At 37.0% G+C, this 19,284-nt stretch overlaps 1 pseudogene across 1 annotated transcript in view; it reads right to left on the bottom strand.

Moving 5' to 3' along the window:
• Positions 1–2,487: 2,487 nt before the first annotated feature.
• LOC128575051 (40S ribosomal protein SA-like) overlaps positions 2,488–19,284 on the bottom strand; it is a 298,923-nt pseudogene continuing 282,126 nt past the window's right edge. Inside the window, exon 2 of the transcript XR_008376911.1 lies at positions 2,488–2,751. The product of XR_008376911.1 is annotated as a 40S ribosomal protein SA-like (transcript). The remainder of the gene's footprint in view (positions 2,752–19,284) is intronic.

The following is a 19,284-nucleotide window of genomic DNA, read 5'->3' as shown; positions in this document are numbered from 1 at the left end:
AAGCAAAGGTATTAGCATAATGGAAAAATCTAGAAACAACATAGTAGGAATAAGATTTTAGAGTAAATAACAAATACATGTCACAAAAGCCTATACATGCTTTGTGGCGAGGGCTTCTTCTCAATATGTATTTTATCTTGACTTGCAACAACTTGCTTCCCTTCACTCTGACTTCTGTTGCTTTGGGTATGTATTTGAAACTTCCAATTTTCTGCTTTATTAGTGCCCTCGCTGCACTGTGCTAGAATGGTTCAGAATGTGAGCATAATAGGAAATAAATATTTCACATGATAATAAAACTGACCACTGCCATCTTATTTCCCAGGTTGGGAATGGTAATCTTACCCTTTGATGACCATTTCTACCTAGTTTGAATGAAAATGGCCATCAAAACAACTTTAGCTTTTCAGACAATTATCGGGAAAAAAAAACATAAAAGATCATAAATTGAATTTATTTTAGATAATTTTTCAAAGAGGAAACCCTAAATTTTCCTTTTTTTTTCTTTTCATTTTTTTTTTAGTGGGTGGGGGAGTCATTCTTTAAGCAGCATCAAATAACTCCCCTCCCCTCAAATCCTTAAATTCATTTTATGGTCCTCCAGCTTCATACAGCACTGGCAAAATCAGTTGAACTGGATTTAAGCTTTTACCTAACACTGTCATTTGGTGAAAAAAAAAAAAAAAAAATAAGCAAAATGATAGGCTGAAAGAAACTACATGCAACAGTTTAAATACATATTTAAGTTGCATTTACAGCTACTTTTTTCTTTCCTTGAAGAATTTTTTTTTTCTCTGATTCGAACAAGATAAAAGGGCTTTGTAGACTGTAATGAGTGACCTACATTTAGGGAAACTGGCATTTGTTGTCTTGAATTTCTCATAAAACAGAGATTCCTGTCTTGAAATCACCTGTTAAGGCTATCCTGTTCAGCATAGGGTTTCAAATTCATTTTCAGTCCGAAATTCTAGACTTCTGCTTCCTTTAGTTTTACATTTAAAAATAATGTTCAACTAACATTCCTTTTTAAAAACCAATTGACAAAACGAACAATAAATAGATCCTATACCACTTCTCAAATTGCATACAATTTAAGAATTGGAAATGTCTAATAAAGACAATTAAGACAAAAATGTAAGGACATCTTATGTATCAAATTTACCATAAGACCATCTATCCCATGTTAGGTAATAAATGAATTACATAATACTGAATCTAAGTAATAACTTGTGGTGGGGTTTATTTCTTTCAGAGGACTCTGTAATGCATAAAAGTAATCATCCAAATTCTGAACACAAACATAATTGCTCTTTGGTAAAGGGCTAAATACATATTCTTTTCAAATAGGCGGTTGAGTTGGCCGACTGTGACTCTGAGTTCCATTTTTGATGCTACCCGTGCTTTCTCCAGAACGTTGTTTACTGGATACCTAGGGGTTCTGTTCATTGGCTGTTGAGAAAAACTCATAATTCTCTAAGTTAATTCTCAAATAAAGCCAGTAACAAATATGCTTCAACAATTTGTAATGTGAAAAAATTTTAACAAAATGCTGATCAAAAAAAAGTAAGTGCCTGAAATTAAGTTTTGTGTGTTTTTCCACCCTCCTTGTTGTGCTGTCAGTAAGAAAATTCTAAAACTGTTCAGGGCAGAAATTGGGAAAGACATGCACGGTGCAAACTATCAATCGTTCTTTATGACATGTCCCTTGAACAAGGAGACTTTAGAAATGCGGTAACTATCATTAAATAGTTTCAACAACAAAACAACAAAAAACCCAACAGAAACAAACTCAACCACACATGCAATGCTCTCATGCTCTCTTCTGACAACATGCTGACAGGATATATCTGGACTGTGCTGGACACAAGGCACCCTGCTAGTCCAAAAGAACATTATCAGTGCCGAGTCATCACAGGTAGTAGACCGAAAACTGTTCACACACAGACTAAAATCCAGAATTTGATACAGACAGATGTAGTCTGGTGGTTTCAAGCTATGCCAGCAGCAATTTGTATCTTTACTTTTGTTTTGGTGGTTCTTTTGCTGAAATATAATTCATATACCATAAAATTCACCCTGTTAAAGTATACAACTCAGTGGGTTTTAGTATAAGGATGTGCAATTATCACTAATATCTAATTCCAGAACATTTTCATGACCCAAAGAAAACCTCATAAACACTAGCAGCCTCAACTCATTTTCAAGGTCCTGGAAACCACAAATCTACATTCTTTCTCTAAGGCTTTGTATATCCCTGACATGTCATGTAAAAGAAATCATACATGTGTATAACACGTGGTCTTCTATGTCTGGCTTTTTTTGACTTAGCATAATGTTTTCAAGGTTCGTCCATGTTATAGCACACGTCGACACTTCATTTCTTTCTCTGGTTGATAAATATTCCATTGTATGAATAACCACAATTTGTCCATTCTTCACTTGATAGACAAATTGAAGATGTTTTGTTTTGTTTTTGTTGTTTTTTTTAAACTGATGTTTATTTTCCTCCTTTATTTCCAGCTTGTTTAAGAGCTTGTGGAAGAACAGCTTAAGACCACTCAGTGGTTGTTCCTACCCATTCAGTGGCCTGAGCAGTGGGAGCTGCAGACCAGTCTTCAGTGGCGGGCTGGGCACTCCAGTCTGCAGTGGGGAACTGCTGAATAGGCACAGAGGGCACTTGCACGCCTTCTGACCAGTCTGCAACCTCTGGTTGCGTAGCAGTAAACTCAGGAGCTGGAGCAGTACATTTGTCTTATGTTAACCTGCCTACCATTGCTCTGTGTAACACAGATTCTCCTCTGCGTTATGTGGACATCGCCATCCCTTGCAACAACAAGGGAGCTCACTCAGTAGGTTTGATGTGGTGAATGCTGGCCCGGGAAGTTCTCCGCATGCGTGGCACCATCTCCCGTGAACATCCATGGGAGGTCATGCCAGATCTCTATTTCTACAGAGATCCTGAAGAGATTGAAAAGGCTGCTGCTGAGAAAGCTGTGACCAAGGAGGAATTTCAGGGAGATGTTTTGTTCTTAATGACTATTATAAATAATGCTATTATGAACATTCATGTACAAGTTTTTGTATATACATGGGTTTTCTATTGGGTCCGTATCTAGGAGTAGAATCATTGGATTATGTGGAAAATCTGTTTAACTTTTGAGACACTGTCAAACCATTTTCAAAAAAGCTTCACCACTTTACATTCCCCGTAGAAGGATACCACTATTTTCACAACCTCGCCTATATCTATTATTACCCATGTGTTTTTATAGCCATCTTAATAGCCAAGTGGTATTTCATTGCTGTTAGATTTGCATTTCCCTAATGACAAATAATGTTGAGTGTCTTTCAAGTACTTAGCAGTCACTGTATGTCTCTTATGGAAAAATGCCTATTCACTAAATGTTTTGCCTATTTATATTTATAACTGCTTTATTGAGATCTAATACACTCATTTAAACTATAAAATTTAATGATTTATAGTATATTCACAGTATCACACACATCAATTTTCGAACATTATCATCACCTCAAAGAGACACCCATATCATTAGCAGTTATTTCCAATTTCCCCCAAATACTAAGCCCTAGGCAACACCAACATTTCTTTTTGGTCTCCATAGATTCTTCTGTCCTGGACACCTAATATAAATGAAATCATACAATATGTGGTCATTAGTGACTGGCTTCTTTCACTTGACATAATGTTTACAAGATTCACCCATGCAGCAGCATTTATCAGTACTTCATTTCTTTTCATAGCAGAATAATATTCCACTATACAAATATAACACAATACCCATTCAGTTGTACAATTGCGTAGCTCACATTTTTTGTCTATTATGAATAAGGCTGCTAGGAACATTTGTGTATAAGTTTTTGTATAGAAATATATTTTCAATTATTTTGGATATATACCTGAAGGTGGAATTACTGTGTCATGTAATAACTTCATATTCAACATTTTTCTGAATTGACAGACTTTTTTCCAGAGTAGGTACATTTGCAACATATAAGGACTTTAATTTCTCCACATTCCTTTCAACATTCTTTGTTATCTATCTTTTTGATTATAACCATCCTATAAGTATAAAATAGTGTCATTCCATGGTTTTAATTTGCATTTCCCTGATGAATAACAACATTGTGCATCTTTTCATAGGATTATTGGCCATTTGTATATCTTCAGTAAAGAAATATCTATTCAGGGCAGCACCTGTGGCTCAAAAGAGTAAGGCACCGGCCCCATATGCCGAAGGTGGCAGGTTCAAACCCACCCCAGCCAAAATAAAAGAAAAGAAATATCTTTTCAGGCACATTGACCATTTTTCACTGGATCATCTATGTTTTTATTATTGTGTTGCAAAAATTCTTTATTTATTATGGATACAAGTTCCTTATTAGACATATGATTTGCAATTTTTTTGCCATTCTGTGGCTATCTTTTGACCTTCATGACAGTGTTGTTTAAAGCACAAAACTTTTTTTTTTAAAAACTTTTTAGATGAAATACAATTGAATTATGTTTTTTCTTGTTGTTCGCATTTTTGGTGTCAATAGCTAAGAAACCAACACCCAATCCAAGGTCATAGATATTTGTGGTTTTTACTAAAAGTTTTAACTTTTGCATTTAGGTTTTTAACCAATTTTATAGTTAATTGTTACATATGGTAAAAGGTAGGAGTCCAACTTCCTCCTTCTCCAGCACCATTTGTCGAGAAGAAATTCTTTCCCATATAATTGTCTCAAAACCCTCCACCAAGATTAGCTGACCATAAATATAAAAAATTATTTCTTGACTTTCAATTCTATATCAATCTATATGTCTATCCTTATTCTAGAACCACCTCCTCTTTTAAATCATCATAAGTATGTAAATTTTGAAATTAAAAGTATGAAGCCTACAATTTTGTTCTTTTCAAGATTGTGTTGGCTACATTGGCTCCATTGTATTTTCATGTAAATTTAAGATCTGCTTGTAAACTTCTGGACAAAAAATAAAAGCAGCTAGAATATTGACCAGAATTACATTGAATCTATACGTGAATGCAGGGTCTATTTCAATTTTAACAATATTGTATTTTCCAATCCATAAATTTGAACCATTTCCTAGGTCTTCTTTAATTTTTCATAGTAATTTTTGTAGTTTTTAATCTATGTCAAAAATTGAACAATTTTTTTAAAATTACTTCCTAAATATTTTATTCTTTTTTATGCTATTGTAAATGGAATTGTTTTCCAAAGATTTTTTTTTTAATAGATTTAATGGGGTCAAGTATGGTTCTCTTTAATGGATACAGTGCATATTTTTTTATCTAAGCTTTGAGTAAAACCATCTCTGAATAGTGACCCTCTTACTTTCTCACCCTTCCAAGTCTAAAAGGTTTATTATTCCACTCTATGTCCATGGGTATACATTATTTAGCTCCCACTTAAAAGTGAGAAAATGTGATATTTGAATTTGTTTCTGAGTTATTTCTCTTAAGATAATGGCTTCTAAGTTTCATCTTTGTTGCTACAAAAGACATGTTTTCATTTGTTTTTATGGCTGAGTAGTATTCCATAGCATGTATGTATGTGTGTGTATCTGTATTTTTCTTTATCCAGTCATGCATTGATGGACACATAATTTGATTCCATATCTTTGCCACAGCAAATAAAGCAGCAATAATCTGAGTGTGGGTATTTTTTTTTTTATATAATAATTTCTTTTCCTGGCTCACCACCTGTAGCTCAGCAGCTAGAGCGCCAGCCACATACACCAGAGCTGGTGGGTTCAAATCCAGCCCAGGCCTGCTAAACAACAATGACAACTACAACCAAAAAATAGCTGGACATTGTGGTGAGTACCTTTAGTCCCAGCTACTTGGGAGGTTGAGGCAAGAAAATCACTTAAGCCCAAGAATTTGAGGTCGCTGTGAGCTGTGACGCCATGGCACTCTATCCAGAGCAACAAAGTGAGACTCTGTCTCTAATAATAATAATAATATAATAATTTCTTTTCCTTTGGGTAGACACCCAGTAGTGGGATTATAGGATCAAATGATAGTTCTATTTTTAGTTCTTTGAGAGATTCTCCACATTGTTTACCATAGAGGTTGCACTAATATAAATTCCTATCATTAGTGTATAAGTGTTCCCTTTTCTGCACATCCTCACTATCATTCGCTGTTTTGGTACTTTTTAATAGCAGCCATTTTGAATGGTGTAAGATGGTATCTCATGATTGAAACTATTTCTTTGATGATTAGTGTTAAATATTTTTTCATACGTTTGTCAGCCATTTGTATGTCTTTTTTAATGGGATTTTTTTATTGTTTGGGATTCATTGAGGGTACAAATAATTAGGTTACACTGATTGCATTGTAGGTAAAGTCCCTCCTATAATTTTGTCCCACCCCCAAGAAGTGTGCAGTACACTGTGATACCCCCCTCCCTGCTACCTCAATCCCCTACATCCCCTTGTATTATCTCATTTACTGCCTTCATATTAGAATAGAGGACACTGGATTCTTGCTTCTCCATTCTTGTGATCCTTTACTAAGAAGAATGTATTCCACCTCCCTCCAGGTTAATACAAAAGATGTAAAGTCTCCATCTTTTTCAGTGGCTGAATAGTATTCCCTGGTATACATATACCATAGCTTATTAATCCATTCCTGTGTTGGTGGGCATTTAGGCTGTTTCCACATTTTGGCGATTGTAAATTGAGCTGCGATAAACAGTCTAGTGCTTATGATCAAATGATTTTTTTTTCTTCTAGGTAGAAGCCCAGTAATGGGATTGCAGGATCAAATGGGAGATCTAAGCTGAGTTCTTTGAGGATTCTCCATACTGCCTTCCAAAAAGGTTATATTAGTTTCATTTGTATGTCTTCTTTTGAAAAATTTCTATTAACGTCCTTTATACACTTTTTAATGGGGGGATTATTTTTGTTGTTGTTCAATTGTTTGAGTTCCTTATAGATTCTAAATATTAGTCCTTTGTCAGATGTATAGTTTGCAAATATTTTCTCTCCCATTCTTTGGGTTTTTTATTCACTCTGTAGATTCTTTTTTTTTTTTATCGTTTGGCAGGAAAGATTATTATTTATTTTATTAAATCATAGCTCTGTACATTAATGCCATCATGGGGCACCATACACCGGTTTTACAGACCGTTTGACACATTTTCATCACACTGGTTAACATAGCCCTCCTGGCATTTTATTAGTTATTGTGTTAAGATTCTACATTTACTAAGTTTCACATATACCCTTGTAAGATGCACCGCAGGTGTAATCTCACCAATCACCCTCCCCCTGCCCACCTCCCCCTCCCTCCCCTCCCTATCCCCCTTTCCCCTATTCTTGGGTTATAACTGGGTTATAGCTTTCATGTGAAAGCCATAAATTAGTTTCATAGTAAGGCTAAGTACTGTGGATACTATTTCTTACATTCTTTAGATACTTTACTAAGAAGAATATGTCCCAGCTCCATCCATGTAAACATGAAAGAGGTAAAGTCTCCATCTTTCTTTAAGGCTGCATAGTATTCCATGGTGTAATATACCACAATTTATTAATCCATTTGTGGATCAATGAGCACTTGGGCCTTTTCCATTATGAATTATGAATTGGGCTGCAATAAACATTCTGGTACAGATGTCTTTGTTACAGATGTGATTTGTACAGATGTGATTTTTGGTCTTCTGGGTAAATACCCAGTAGAGGAATTATAGGATTGAATGGCAAATCTATTTTTAGATCTCTAAGTGTTCTCCAAACATCTTTCCAAAAGGAATGTATTAATTTGCATTCCCACCAGCAGTGTAGAAGTGTTCCCCTTTCTCCACATCCACGCCTGGGGGATGTCTTATTGGGATTGAGTCGTGCTGGGGTTCTCAAACTGTCTGCTATCTGAATTTCAGAATCTCTTGGCATGTCTGGAAAATTCTCTTTCATAATTTCATGGAGAAGGGCCTCTGTGCCCAGCGAGGCCACTTCATCCTTTCAGGGATTCCAATGAGTTGGATATTAACCTTCTTCGAATTATCCCTGAGATCTCTGAGAGAATGATCTGGTTTTGCTCTCCATTTCTCTTCCTCTTTCAGAGTTTGGGAGCAATTAAAGGCTTTGTCTTCAATGTCAGAAACCCTTGCTTATGCTTGCTCCACTCAGTTACTAAGGAATTCTACTGTATTTTTCAGATATTTGAGGGCTGCAAATTCTTGCTTCAGTGCATCAAAATCTTTGGTAGTTTTGTCTTTAAATTCGTTAAATTCTTGAGACAACTTTTGAATTTCTCCTCGAATTTATAATTCCGACTTTTGAATTGCTGCTCGAATTTCTAATTCCAAATTTTCCTCCATTCTATTAATCTTGTTTGCAATCCAAATTCTGAATTCGATTTCTGACATCTTGGCCAGCTCTTTATGAATGGGATCTTCAGTTACATCTGCCATATCTTTCCTTTGGGGGGGTTGACCTATTCTGGTTATTCATGTTACCAGAGTTTTTCTGCTGATTCCGCCCCATGATTGTTTTACACCATTTGATTTTTCCCCTGGAGCTTTGTTGAGAACCTGTACAGTGCTATGGCCTGAGAAACTGGGGACCTGTTTAGGGTGGTGGGGCTAAATGATTCTGTCTTGTTTTCAGCTGGTTTCTGTTTGACCCTAGTGAAACAGTTACTCTGGGTTGAAGTCTCAGCTGTGGAGAAATACCAGCAATTAAGTCACCCCGCCCCCCATAGGCAACAATTGGAAAAGGAAAATCAAACCTTCCTACAACCACACACCCAGGGCACCACTTGAATAGTCCTCGGGCGATTGGCTTAGTTCAAAATGTCCAAAACAATTGTCACAGTCAGCACCTGTCTCAGGTGGGAGCGTTTAGAAGGTCTCTGGCAACTGGATCACAGGGTTCTGGTGACTACTCTGACATGGCTTGCTCCAGTGCTGCGTGGAGTCAGGAGGAGCCACCCAGCAAATAGATCAGTCTGGGAAGATTGATGCCTCCTTCCCCAACTTGCCCCTCTGTCACACCCAGTCACTGATAGTCCCACAGTTGGCTGACCCAGTTGCCTATCGTGTACAGATACTCCAGGGATTTGAACCTGCCTGAATCACAAGGAAATCTATTTCTGCTCAGCCAGGCCACTGCACTCTGCCTCTATCTAGCAAGGGGAGGTGAGGCCTGACAACCTCGGGCACTTGATGGAGGATGAGGGGTGTTCGCTCAGTTCCAGCCCCACCCCGATTGATGTTACTGACAGAACAGAACAGAACAACTTTGTGGGAATTTGTTTCTGTCCCTGCTAAATTCCCCTGCAGAAGAGAAGCTGTTTCGAGTTCCCAGAGCCTGCGCATCAGGCCCTGTCTTCACTCCTGCAGGTTTGTATTCAGTTACCTGGCAATTCTAGCCTCCTGTCTTCCTTTGTCTATAGGCTGATGATCTCCTGAGGGCCGTGTGTGTCTTACACTCAGGATAGCGGTCCTCTGGGTCAGCCCCACCCTAGGAAATTTCTGGGTCTGCGAGTGCGTTTCTAGTCCCTGCACTCCACCCAGTTTGGTACCGCCTCAGGAAAACCCTTTACTCACGGGGACCGCCTCAGGCAAACTCTTTACTCACAGGGCCTGTGTTTCCATCCCAGATCTGTTCCATGGTGGTTGCCACCTGAATAGTTGCCCAGGGAGATAAGGGGTGTGGCTTCAGAATATCCGGGAGTGAGCCCTATTATTGCTAAAAGATGGCTGCTGCTCTGCGCCTCAGGGAACTGCTGCTCCAGTGTGGTTCCCTCTCAGCTGACCATCCTCTCCTCACTCCTGTGCCCCAGAGTCAGCACTGAACAGCTGCAGTTTAGGCACTGTCCACACCCCCCGAGAAATCACCCAAGAATCTGGACTCCTGGGGACAGGCCTCCAGACCTCAGAGTGAGAGTGGAGGGGAGTGCTGGGAGCTCAAAGTTGCAGGTAGAGAATATATACAGTTTTATACAGTTTAAGGTCTGACAGGAGAATACCATGGCACCCTAGTAGGGGAGGTAGGTCCAGTTTCTAGAGGGTCTCTCCCATGGAGTGTAGTGGGAGGACCTTTGAACTCTGCTCATTTGTTTGTGGGGCACTCTGAGCTGTTCTCATGGGGGATGGGACTCCCATTCGCTTGGTGCTGGATTTTGTACCTTTTGTTTGTATCCTTGGGGTGGCAGCTCACCTCAGCGGGGTTGATGTGCGTTCTTCAATCTTCTCTCTTGGTGCAGCCCAAATCCACCAGGTTGCTTGCTAAATTTCTGTCCTTTAACTTTCCTTCTGGCTGGGAGCCTCTATGGAAAGCTGGCTTCAGTCCTGATTATTTCTTTTGTGGTACAAAAGCTTTTTAGTTTAATTTAGTCTCATTTGTCTATTTGTTTTTGTTGCATTTGCTGTCTTAGTTATGAATTCTTTGCTTAGGCAAATGTCCAAAAATTTTTTTCTAAGTTTTCTCCTAGAAGTTTTGTAGTTTCAGAGTTATATTTAAGACTTCAATCCATCTTGAGTTAATTTTTGGTGATGGATAGGGATCCAGTTTCATTCGTCTGCCTATGGCTATCCAATTTTTCCCACACCATTTACTTAATAGGGTATTCTTTCTTCAGAGCATGTTTTTGTCAACTTTGCCCAGATCAGTTGGTTGTAAGGATGTATCTCTGGATCCTCTATTCTGTTCTGTTGATCTATGTGTCCATGTTTATACCAATATGATGGTATTTGCATTACTATACCCCTGCAGTCTAATCCAAATTAGAAGAATATGGTGCCTCTAGTTTTGTTTTTTTTTTTTAATTTTTTTTGTATTATATTGTATTGTATTTTTATTTTATTTTTTGCCTAGTATTGTTTTGGCTATTTAGGCTTTTGGCTCTTTTGTGAATTCATATGAATTTTAGGAATGTTTTTCCTAATTTTGTGAAAAAAGGACATTGATATTTTAGTAGACATTACATTGAATCTATCGATTGCTTTCAATAGGATGGTCATTTTAATAATATTGACTCTTCCAATCCATCAGCATTGGATTATTTTGTGTTGTCTCTAATTTCTTTCACCAATGTTTTGTACTTTTCCTTGTAGAGATCTACAGAGATCTATTAAATATATTCCTTGTTACCTTTGTTTTGTAGCTCTTATAAATGGGATTGACTTCTTGATTTTGTTTTCCTGCATGGTCATTGTTACCTTATAGAAATGCTACTTATTTTTGTACATTGATATTGTATCTGGAAACTTTAATGAATTCATTTTGCTAATCCCAGAGTCTTTTGGCAGAGTCTTTAGAGTTTTCTAGGTATAAGAGCATAACATCATCCAACAGTGGTAATCTGATTTCCTCTGTTCCAGCTGGATGCCTTTTATTTCTTTCTCTTGCATGATTGCCCTGGCTATGACTTCTAGTACTATGTTGAATGGAAATATGTTGAATAGAATTGGTGAATGTGGGCATCCTTATCTTGTTCCAGTTCTTAGAGAGAATGCTTTTGATTTTTCTTCATTCAATATGATGTTGGCTGTGGATCTGTCATATATGTCTTCTTTTATTTTAGAATATGTTCCTTCTATGCCTAGTTTGCTTCAGGTTTTTAATCACAAAGCATTATTCAATTTTATTGAATGCTTTTTCTGCATCTATTTAGATAATCACATGGTTTTTATTCAGATTGCTATTGTTAGTGTATAAAAATGCAACTGGAGTGACATCATCAAGATGATTGAGTAGGAGAGACCAGACTTCATTCTCATTCACACACACACACACACAATATATATATATAGAGAGAGAGAGGTACCCACAAACCAAAATAACCCCAAGAGGTCTAAAAGGCCCATTAAAAAATCTGTAACCAAACAGTGAATCAGAAAAATCAAAGAATATCCACACAGAAATTACTGCTGGTGAGACTGGCGTATCTCAAATTCTAGGAGATGGCTAGGAAGAACAAAGAAAGATTAAGTCTATAAGCATCAGCCATGAAGAGGAGCTGCTGAGGCCTCCAGTGCCCCGCTCCATTGAAGACACCACCTCTTTTGCCACTACCAATAGCTGTTACCACCTAGAAACCACAGAGAGGGAAATGTGACTATGCCTCTTCCCCAAGAAGCAGCTGTAGGTGTGACACTTTGGGAATAGAACTGCCATTTCTTCCCCAGCCTAACATGTACCCTAATACCAGGAAATAGCTGCCACATAAGTATCCACAGTCCACACCTGTGCCCTATTACTACACTGTCTACATCTCAGATACCAGAAGCATTGCCATCATAAACAGGTTCACACTCCAAGTCTTGAAGCCAAGGTACCTCTCAGCACGTCCACACTCTACGCACCAGCTCAGCCACCACACAGAGCTAGGTACTAACATGATCCTGGAAGCACTATAAATGTATACATACTTATGCTCCTGTGCTCACCTCCCTGGATACTTCACAAACACCTGCAACCTACATCTGTTACAAACATGGTAAATGTTTTCCTGCATACTAGAGACCAGTGCCATTACTGCTCTGCACCCCAAAGCCATAGTCTCTCTATGTGTGCTTTTGTTTCAAGCCTCAGTTCTGTGGGCTGTTCCATGGGTACCACTACTCAGATATTAATGTTTGTAATCCATATTCAGTGCCAAATGTGATGTCCTCAGCCACAATTTCCACAGTAGGAGAAAAAGAGATCAGGAGGACCTTATTCATGATTGCCACCCTAGACCCCAAAACCCTTCATCATGACTATAGACATCCACAGTGTTAGCATCTGAGGAGCCCTACAATCTTCATCAACACAGTCCTCAGCTGATAGGCCTACATGTAGACCACACACCACATAGCTGTGCCCTAATGGTGCCAGAAGTGCAGCACCCCACATAGCCAGTACCCTCACAGTCCCTTATAGGGGAAGTTCTTTCTATGCTGGAAATAACCTACAAAGCCTAAAAGAGGTGAGTTCTCCATCAAAACTGTGAAAATCAATTTAAGGCAACAATAAACATGAAAAGCTAACAAGACTTATCACCAGCAAAAGAACACAATAACTTCCCAGTAGCTAATGCCACAAAATGGAGATAAACTGCCTGGAAAAAAAAAGTTTAAAATAACTGTTTTAAGGAAGCTCAGAAAACATTTAAAAAATACAGAGAAATAATTCAATGAAATCAGGAAAATAATAAATAGAAAAAAATCAAGAAATTTAAAAGCAATTTAAACTATTTAAGAGGAAAAAAACAAATTCAGGAAGTAAAAACTACAATGAGAGAAATGAAAAATCCAACAGACAGTATCAACCACAGAACTAATTCACTAGAAAAACATCTACAAAGTCAAAGATAGGATTTTTGAAAACATATTGTCAGAGAAGAAAAAGAAAACAAATGAGAAAAATTGAAGAAAGTGTATGGGCTTTATGGGATGGCATCAAAATAGCAAAAAAGAAGAGTTGAGGAAGGTCATCATCACCAGACCTGTCTTATAAGAAATGCTACAGGTAGTCCTTCAAGCTGAAAGAAAAGGATGCCAATTAGTAACATGAAAACATATGAAGTATAAAACGCACTGGTAAAAATAAATGCACAGCCAAATTCAGAAAACTCTAATACTATAATGGTGGTTTATAAATGACTTATATCTTTAGTATGAAAGTTAAATTGAAAAAATTATTAAAAATAATACTATAATAATCTATTAAAAGATATACAACAAATAAAAATGTAAATTGTGACTTCTAAAAATTTCAAATGCAGGGAGGGAAGGAGGAAGGAAGGATGGAAGGAAGTAAGGAGAGAGAAAATAGTTGTTAAAAATGGTAGGGGTGGTTTAGCACAGTGGCTCATGCCTATAATCCTAGCATTCTGGGATGCCTATAATCCTAGCATTCTGGGATGCTGAGCTCACGAGTTTAACACCAGCCTGAGCACAAGTGAGACCCTGTCTCTACCAAAAATGAAAAACTAAGGGAAGAGCCTCATCTTTTGAGTGCAAAAATATTGAGGTTGCTATGAGCTATGAAGCCATGGCACTCTACCAAGGGCAACAGAGTGACTCTGTCTCAAAAAAAAAAAAAAAAAAATGGCCAGGGCACATTTTTATCTATGACTAATTACCTTGAATAATCACCTTGAATGTAAATGTTTTAAATTCTCCAATCAAAAGACATGGAGTGGCTTAATGTATAAAAACAAAACAAAAGAAAAACCAAACAAGACCCAGCTGTATGCTGCTTATAAGGCACTTCAAATTTAAGGACACATATAGAATGAAAGAGAAGGGGTGGGAAAAAGTATTCTATGCAAATGGAAATCTAAAGAGAATAGGGATAACTACATTTACAGCAGATAAAATAGACTTTAAGTTACAGGCAAAAAACCAAAAGTGAACAAATGAAATTATATCAAGCAAAAAAGGTTCTGTACAGCAAAGGAAGCAATCAACAACATGAAAAGACAATATGAAGAATGAGAGAAAATATTTGCAAACTATCCATCTGACAATAGATTAATAACCAGAATATATATGAACTCAAAAAACTTAGTAGCAATAAAACTTCTCGAAGGGCGGCGCCTGTGGCTCAAAGGAGTAGGGCAGCAGCCCCATATGCCGGAGGTGGCAGGTTCAAACCCAACCCCAGCCAGAAACTGCCAAAAAAAAAAAAAACAACTTCTCAAAAATTCAATTTAAAAATGGGCAAAAGACCTAAATAGACATATCTCAAAAGAAGGCGAACTATGACCGACACATTTATGAAAATATGTTCAACATCACTAATCATTATTGAAATGTAAATCAAAACCACAATGAGATACATCTCACCATAATTAGAATGACTATTATCAAATGGATAAAATGTAACAAATGCTAGTGAGGTTATACATTAAGAAGGCTCATAATAGTGATACCCATCTCTAAAAATACAATATAATACAATAGTACAGCCATTGTGGAACATAATAGGGGGGTTCCTCATAAAACTAAAAGTAGAACTATGATATAATCCAGAAATGCTATATTGCTCAGTATATATCCAAAAGAAAGGAAGTCAGTATATTAAAGAGATCTCTGCATTCCCATGTTTATTGCAGGGCTAGTCACAATAGCCAAGATATGAATCAGCCTAAATGTCTACAAATGCACAAAAGGGGACCATTATGAATAAAGATGCTATGAATATTTTTGTACTATTCTTTGGTGGACAAATGCATCATTCTTCTTGGGCATCTACCTTAGAAGTGAAATTGCTGTATCATTATGTAGACATATGTTTGGTTTTAGTAGGCACTACCAAATAGTTGCCCCAAGTGGCCAAACCAACTTATTCTCTATCAGCATGTATAAAAGCTTCAGTCACTCTACATACTATCTAGAACTTGATATGGTCAGTCTTCTTAATTTTAGCCATTCTAGTAGGGATGTGTGGGTGCCTCATTGAGATTTGAATTTCCTTGGTGAATGATAATGTTGAGCACATTTTCATATGTTTAATGACTATTGTGGTTTCTGCTTTGATTTCCTTCTGTAAAATGTCTTAATTCTACAAATATTTATTGAGAACATACTATCTACCAGAGATACAGGCACAAAATGCTCTGCCTTCATAGAGCTCACAATCTAAAGAGAAAGGTGTACCAATAAATAGTTAAAATCTAGGGTGGTAAGTGCAAATATAAAGGCAAACAGAGAAAAGACATGCAATCCAACTGTACAGATGAAAACTATAAAGGCAGTGACTCTTGACCTAGGACTCAAAAGGTAAAAAGGAGTTAGCCAATTGGATAAGTTGAGAGAGAAGAGAGTAAGAAAGGACATTTCAGGATAAGGGAACCTTAAACAAAGAAAAGAGTCTTTTCCCTTTAGACCATTTTGCTTCCTCAATTAAAAAAATGGAAAGTTTTAGTGTAAGTCCCCATAATGAGGGTATGAACACTGAGTCTGGCAGAATATTTATTCAGTACCAGAAACTTTATGGGAGGACAATAATTTTGGAACTAATGATGGTCAAGTGCAGTCATATTCCAAGGTCAAGCCTCATTCAACTCTGTCGTGGGTAATTGTGGTAGAACTGGTACCTTTGTAAGAGACTTTGGTTGATGAGAGCTCTGCAGAGTTAGAAAACGGATAAAATATATCTATGTACTTAAAAAAAAAGAGAAAATTAAAATTAAATTCATTAAAATTGCTTTAGGTTTTTACTAACAATAATTACAATAGTTATAATCACTATTACTAATATTATTGCAGTAGTTATCATTATGCTGCGTTTGTCATGTACTAATAATGTATGAAACACTCTACAAATAGCGGGATGAAATGGTTACTGTTTTTAGCCCCATTTCACAGATTATGAAACTGAAGTCATAAAGAATTTGTTCAATGTCGTTCCTCAGAAAGGACAGATGGAATTTGAATACAAGTCTGATTCCAGAACCCAGCTTTAATATATTAAACTGTTTTCAATTTCAACTTGGATGCCCTTCAGTTAAAAAGCACAGTTTTTCTCATTCTAGCTCTCGGACTCCTGGAACTAGAGCGCTATTTATGGCAGAGACTTTGCCTTTTTAGCCAAATTATTATTGCATAGTACTTCACACTCTTATTCTGAGCCTATAACATCACCTTACAAATCCCACCTAAATGATGTCGCTGCCCAGTCTAACCTAAACCTCTGCTCTCATTTCCTATCAGTTTAAGTTGATTTTATTCTTCCAATACACTCTTAGATACCCTACTATATTAATAAGGATGGCATTAGAAATAACTAACCTGCTCTCCTTTTTGGTGCTTTATATATATATATATATATTTTGACATTTTAAAAGCCTAGGTAAGTCCCAAAGAAAGTATTTTGTATAAGTGAATATAAAACACTTTAAGAATGTACAAATAAATAAATTAAGAGTTAGAATGTTAAGCTCATGGTTCTCAGCTCCATGTCTCACCTCTTCCTGCCTCCCGAAAAGAAAAGAAAAGAGGGAAGGTAAAGGGAAAGGGAAGGGAAAGGAAAAGAAAGGGAAGGGAAGGGAAGGGAAAAGAAAGAGAAGGGAAGGGAAAAGAAAGGGAAGGGAAGGGAAGACTTCTTTTCTTGACTTTTTGCTAAATAGAGGTATTTGCACATTGGAATTTCTATGTGTATAATTACTCAAATATCCAACATAGGCTATTATTTCAGCATCTATTAGGAAGAAGAAAAAGTTGGAGGGAAAACCAGGAATTTTGGCAAAAGTTCATTTTACACTGAAATCTTAAAATAAGAATGTTCAGCGACATGTGAAGCCTTTAAATGAATTTTAATTTAACCTCTTTAGATATTAATGGCTTTTGTGGGCAACATTTTTTTTAAATGTCAGAGAATATGGGTTTCTATAAGCACTAGTACTAGGAAAAAAAAAACATTAAATTTGGCTCTTAAGGTGAGCTTGGATGAGAACAAATGGGAAGCTTAAGGTCACAAATTGTGTTTAGATAAATGACACTGCACAGTGACTAATCTAACCTTAATATGTGTTAGAAGGCAATGTCACCAACTGCCCACACTCTGTGAGCGTAAACAAAGTGTGCTTACTACCTCAATTCTCTTAGCATTTATCAATTTTAAAAGAAAATATATGAATTCATTTTATTTGTGCCATTTTTCTAATTATGTCACATTATTATTACATATTATTATTAACATGATAAATATTGTATTTAAGAATTTTCATTAGAAAAACCCTCTAAAGGCTGATGCAACCTAAGTGTGTCATGTACAAAAAAATGGAAGTGATGGAAGGGGGAGAATGGATAAAGCTGGGGGGGGGGATGATTCCATAGTAGCAGAATTGAGAGAAATGAATACATGGAGTGGTTTAATGATGTCCCTCATGCCATTCAAGCTTTCAAACAAAGATAGAAGAACTAGTGTGACTTTATCTACATGGTTGTGTTTTTACTTTTTTTATACATATAGAAAGAAAAAAAAAATCTTCCCTACCTTGAAAAATACTACAATATCTTCATTTAAATTTTATTTACTTTGAGGTCTTACAATATTAAGAAAAAGAGTGTTTGTAGTGACAATGGGGATCGGTTTCTTTAAACCCCAGTAATGAACACCAGGGATGTAGCAAAACCAAAAGAGAGAGAATCCGAGAGTGGATTTAGGGCCTAGTTCCTGGGACCAATGCACCGAAGCTAAGTGCAAAAGTGGACATAATTGACTAACAGACGGGGAACTCCACAGGTTGGAAAACATGGCCAGTAGTTTTATTTAATTACTCAGAGTAATTAGTCCTCAAGAAAAACAAAGAAATATTAAGCAGGTAATTAGCAAATTTAGATAATTAGCATTTAGGTTAAAAGCTTGGTATGCTGAACCAGAACATCCTGACACAAATACCTGCTCTGCCATATTAGCAGTGTGACCCTTAACCTGCCTCAGTTTTCCTCGTCTATAAACAGGGATGACATTAATAGTATCTTTCATAGGACTCTGGTAAGGAGTAAGTGCGCATGTGCCTAGCATATAATAAGTGCTAGTTACATGTTTGCTGTCATTTCTATTTTACCTAAAAGATCTAGATGCTTTGGGAAACAGAAAAATACCTAGGGCAGACGAGAATATGTTAAAAAAGAGAACTAAACACAAGCAAGTTTTTAGGTCAATTGAATATAATTAACAGTTAAGTAGTGTTAAACTGAAATTATGAGTTTTGTGTTGCTTTCTCATTGGAGAGGTGAAATTAAAGGTATATGTGTTCTAAGATCCCTAAACAAAATCTTAGTCCAGAAAGCACAAGTGAGAAGATTTTGTGCCCCACTGTATATCATATGCAATGAAGTACTGGTCCTGGTGTGTGGGAAGGGTTAGGTAGGAAGCCTTCCTAGGACCTGGGTGGTTCTGCTGATTTACAAGTGAACTGAGAAACTTTCTGAAACACTTGCTTGACTGCAGAGCACAGTTTCAATGCAAACCTATAGAGATGTGTTTGAAGTATATGAATGAAACACAGCTGTGTAGGCACATGTGTCTGACTGACTGCAGGAAACCTGGAGAAAGCCAAGTTTCAGTCAAGCATCATGAGGCTCCTGAGAGAGAATTCATGTTGAGGCAGAAAAATCACAGTGCACCAAATGGTCTAATGATATAAGAGGTTACTAAATTCGAGAGCAGTGTTTCAGCTTTCCTGGAAATCCATGCTGTTGTGCCCAAACTCTGGTGGCCTGTGGGTAGCCAGAGGAGAAGCTTGTTATATTTATGAAATGAAAAGAGTATTTCATTAAATTCATTACAGTTTTAGGCCCAAGAAGAACCCT

Source organism: Nycticebus coucang, chromosome 2, assembly GCF_027406575.1.
Source record: "Nycticebus coucang isolate mNycCou1 chromosome 2, mNycCou1.pri, whole genome shotgun sequence".
Lineage (NCBI taxonomy): Eukaryota > Metazoa > Chordata > Mammalia > Primates > Lorisidae > Nycticebus > Nycticebus coucang.
This window is presented reverse-complemented; position numbering and strand designations above follow the sequence as displayed.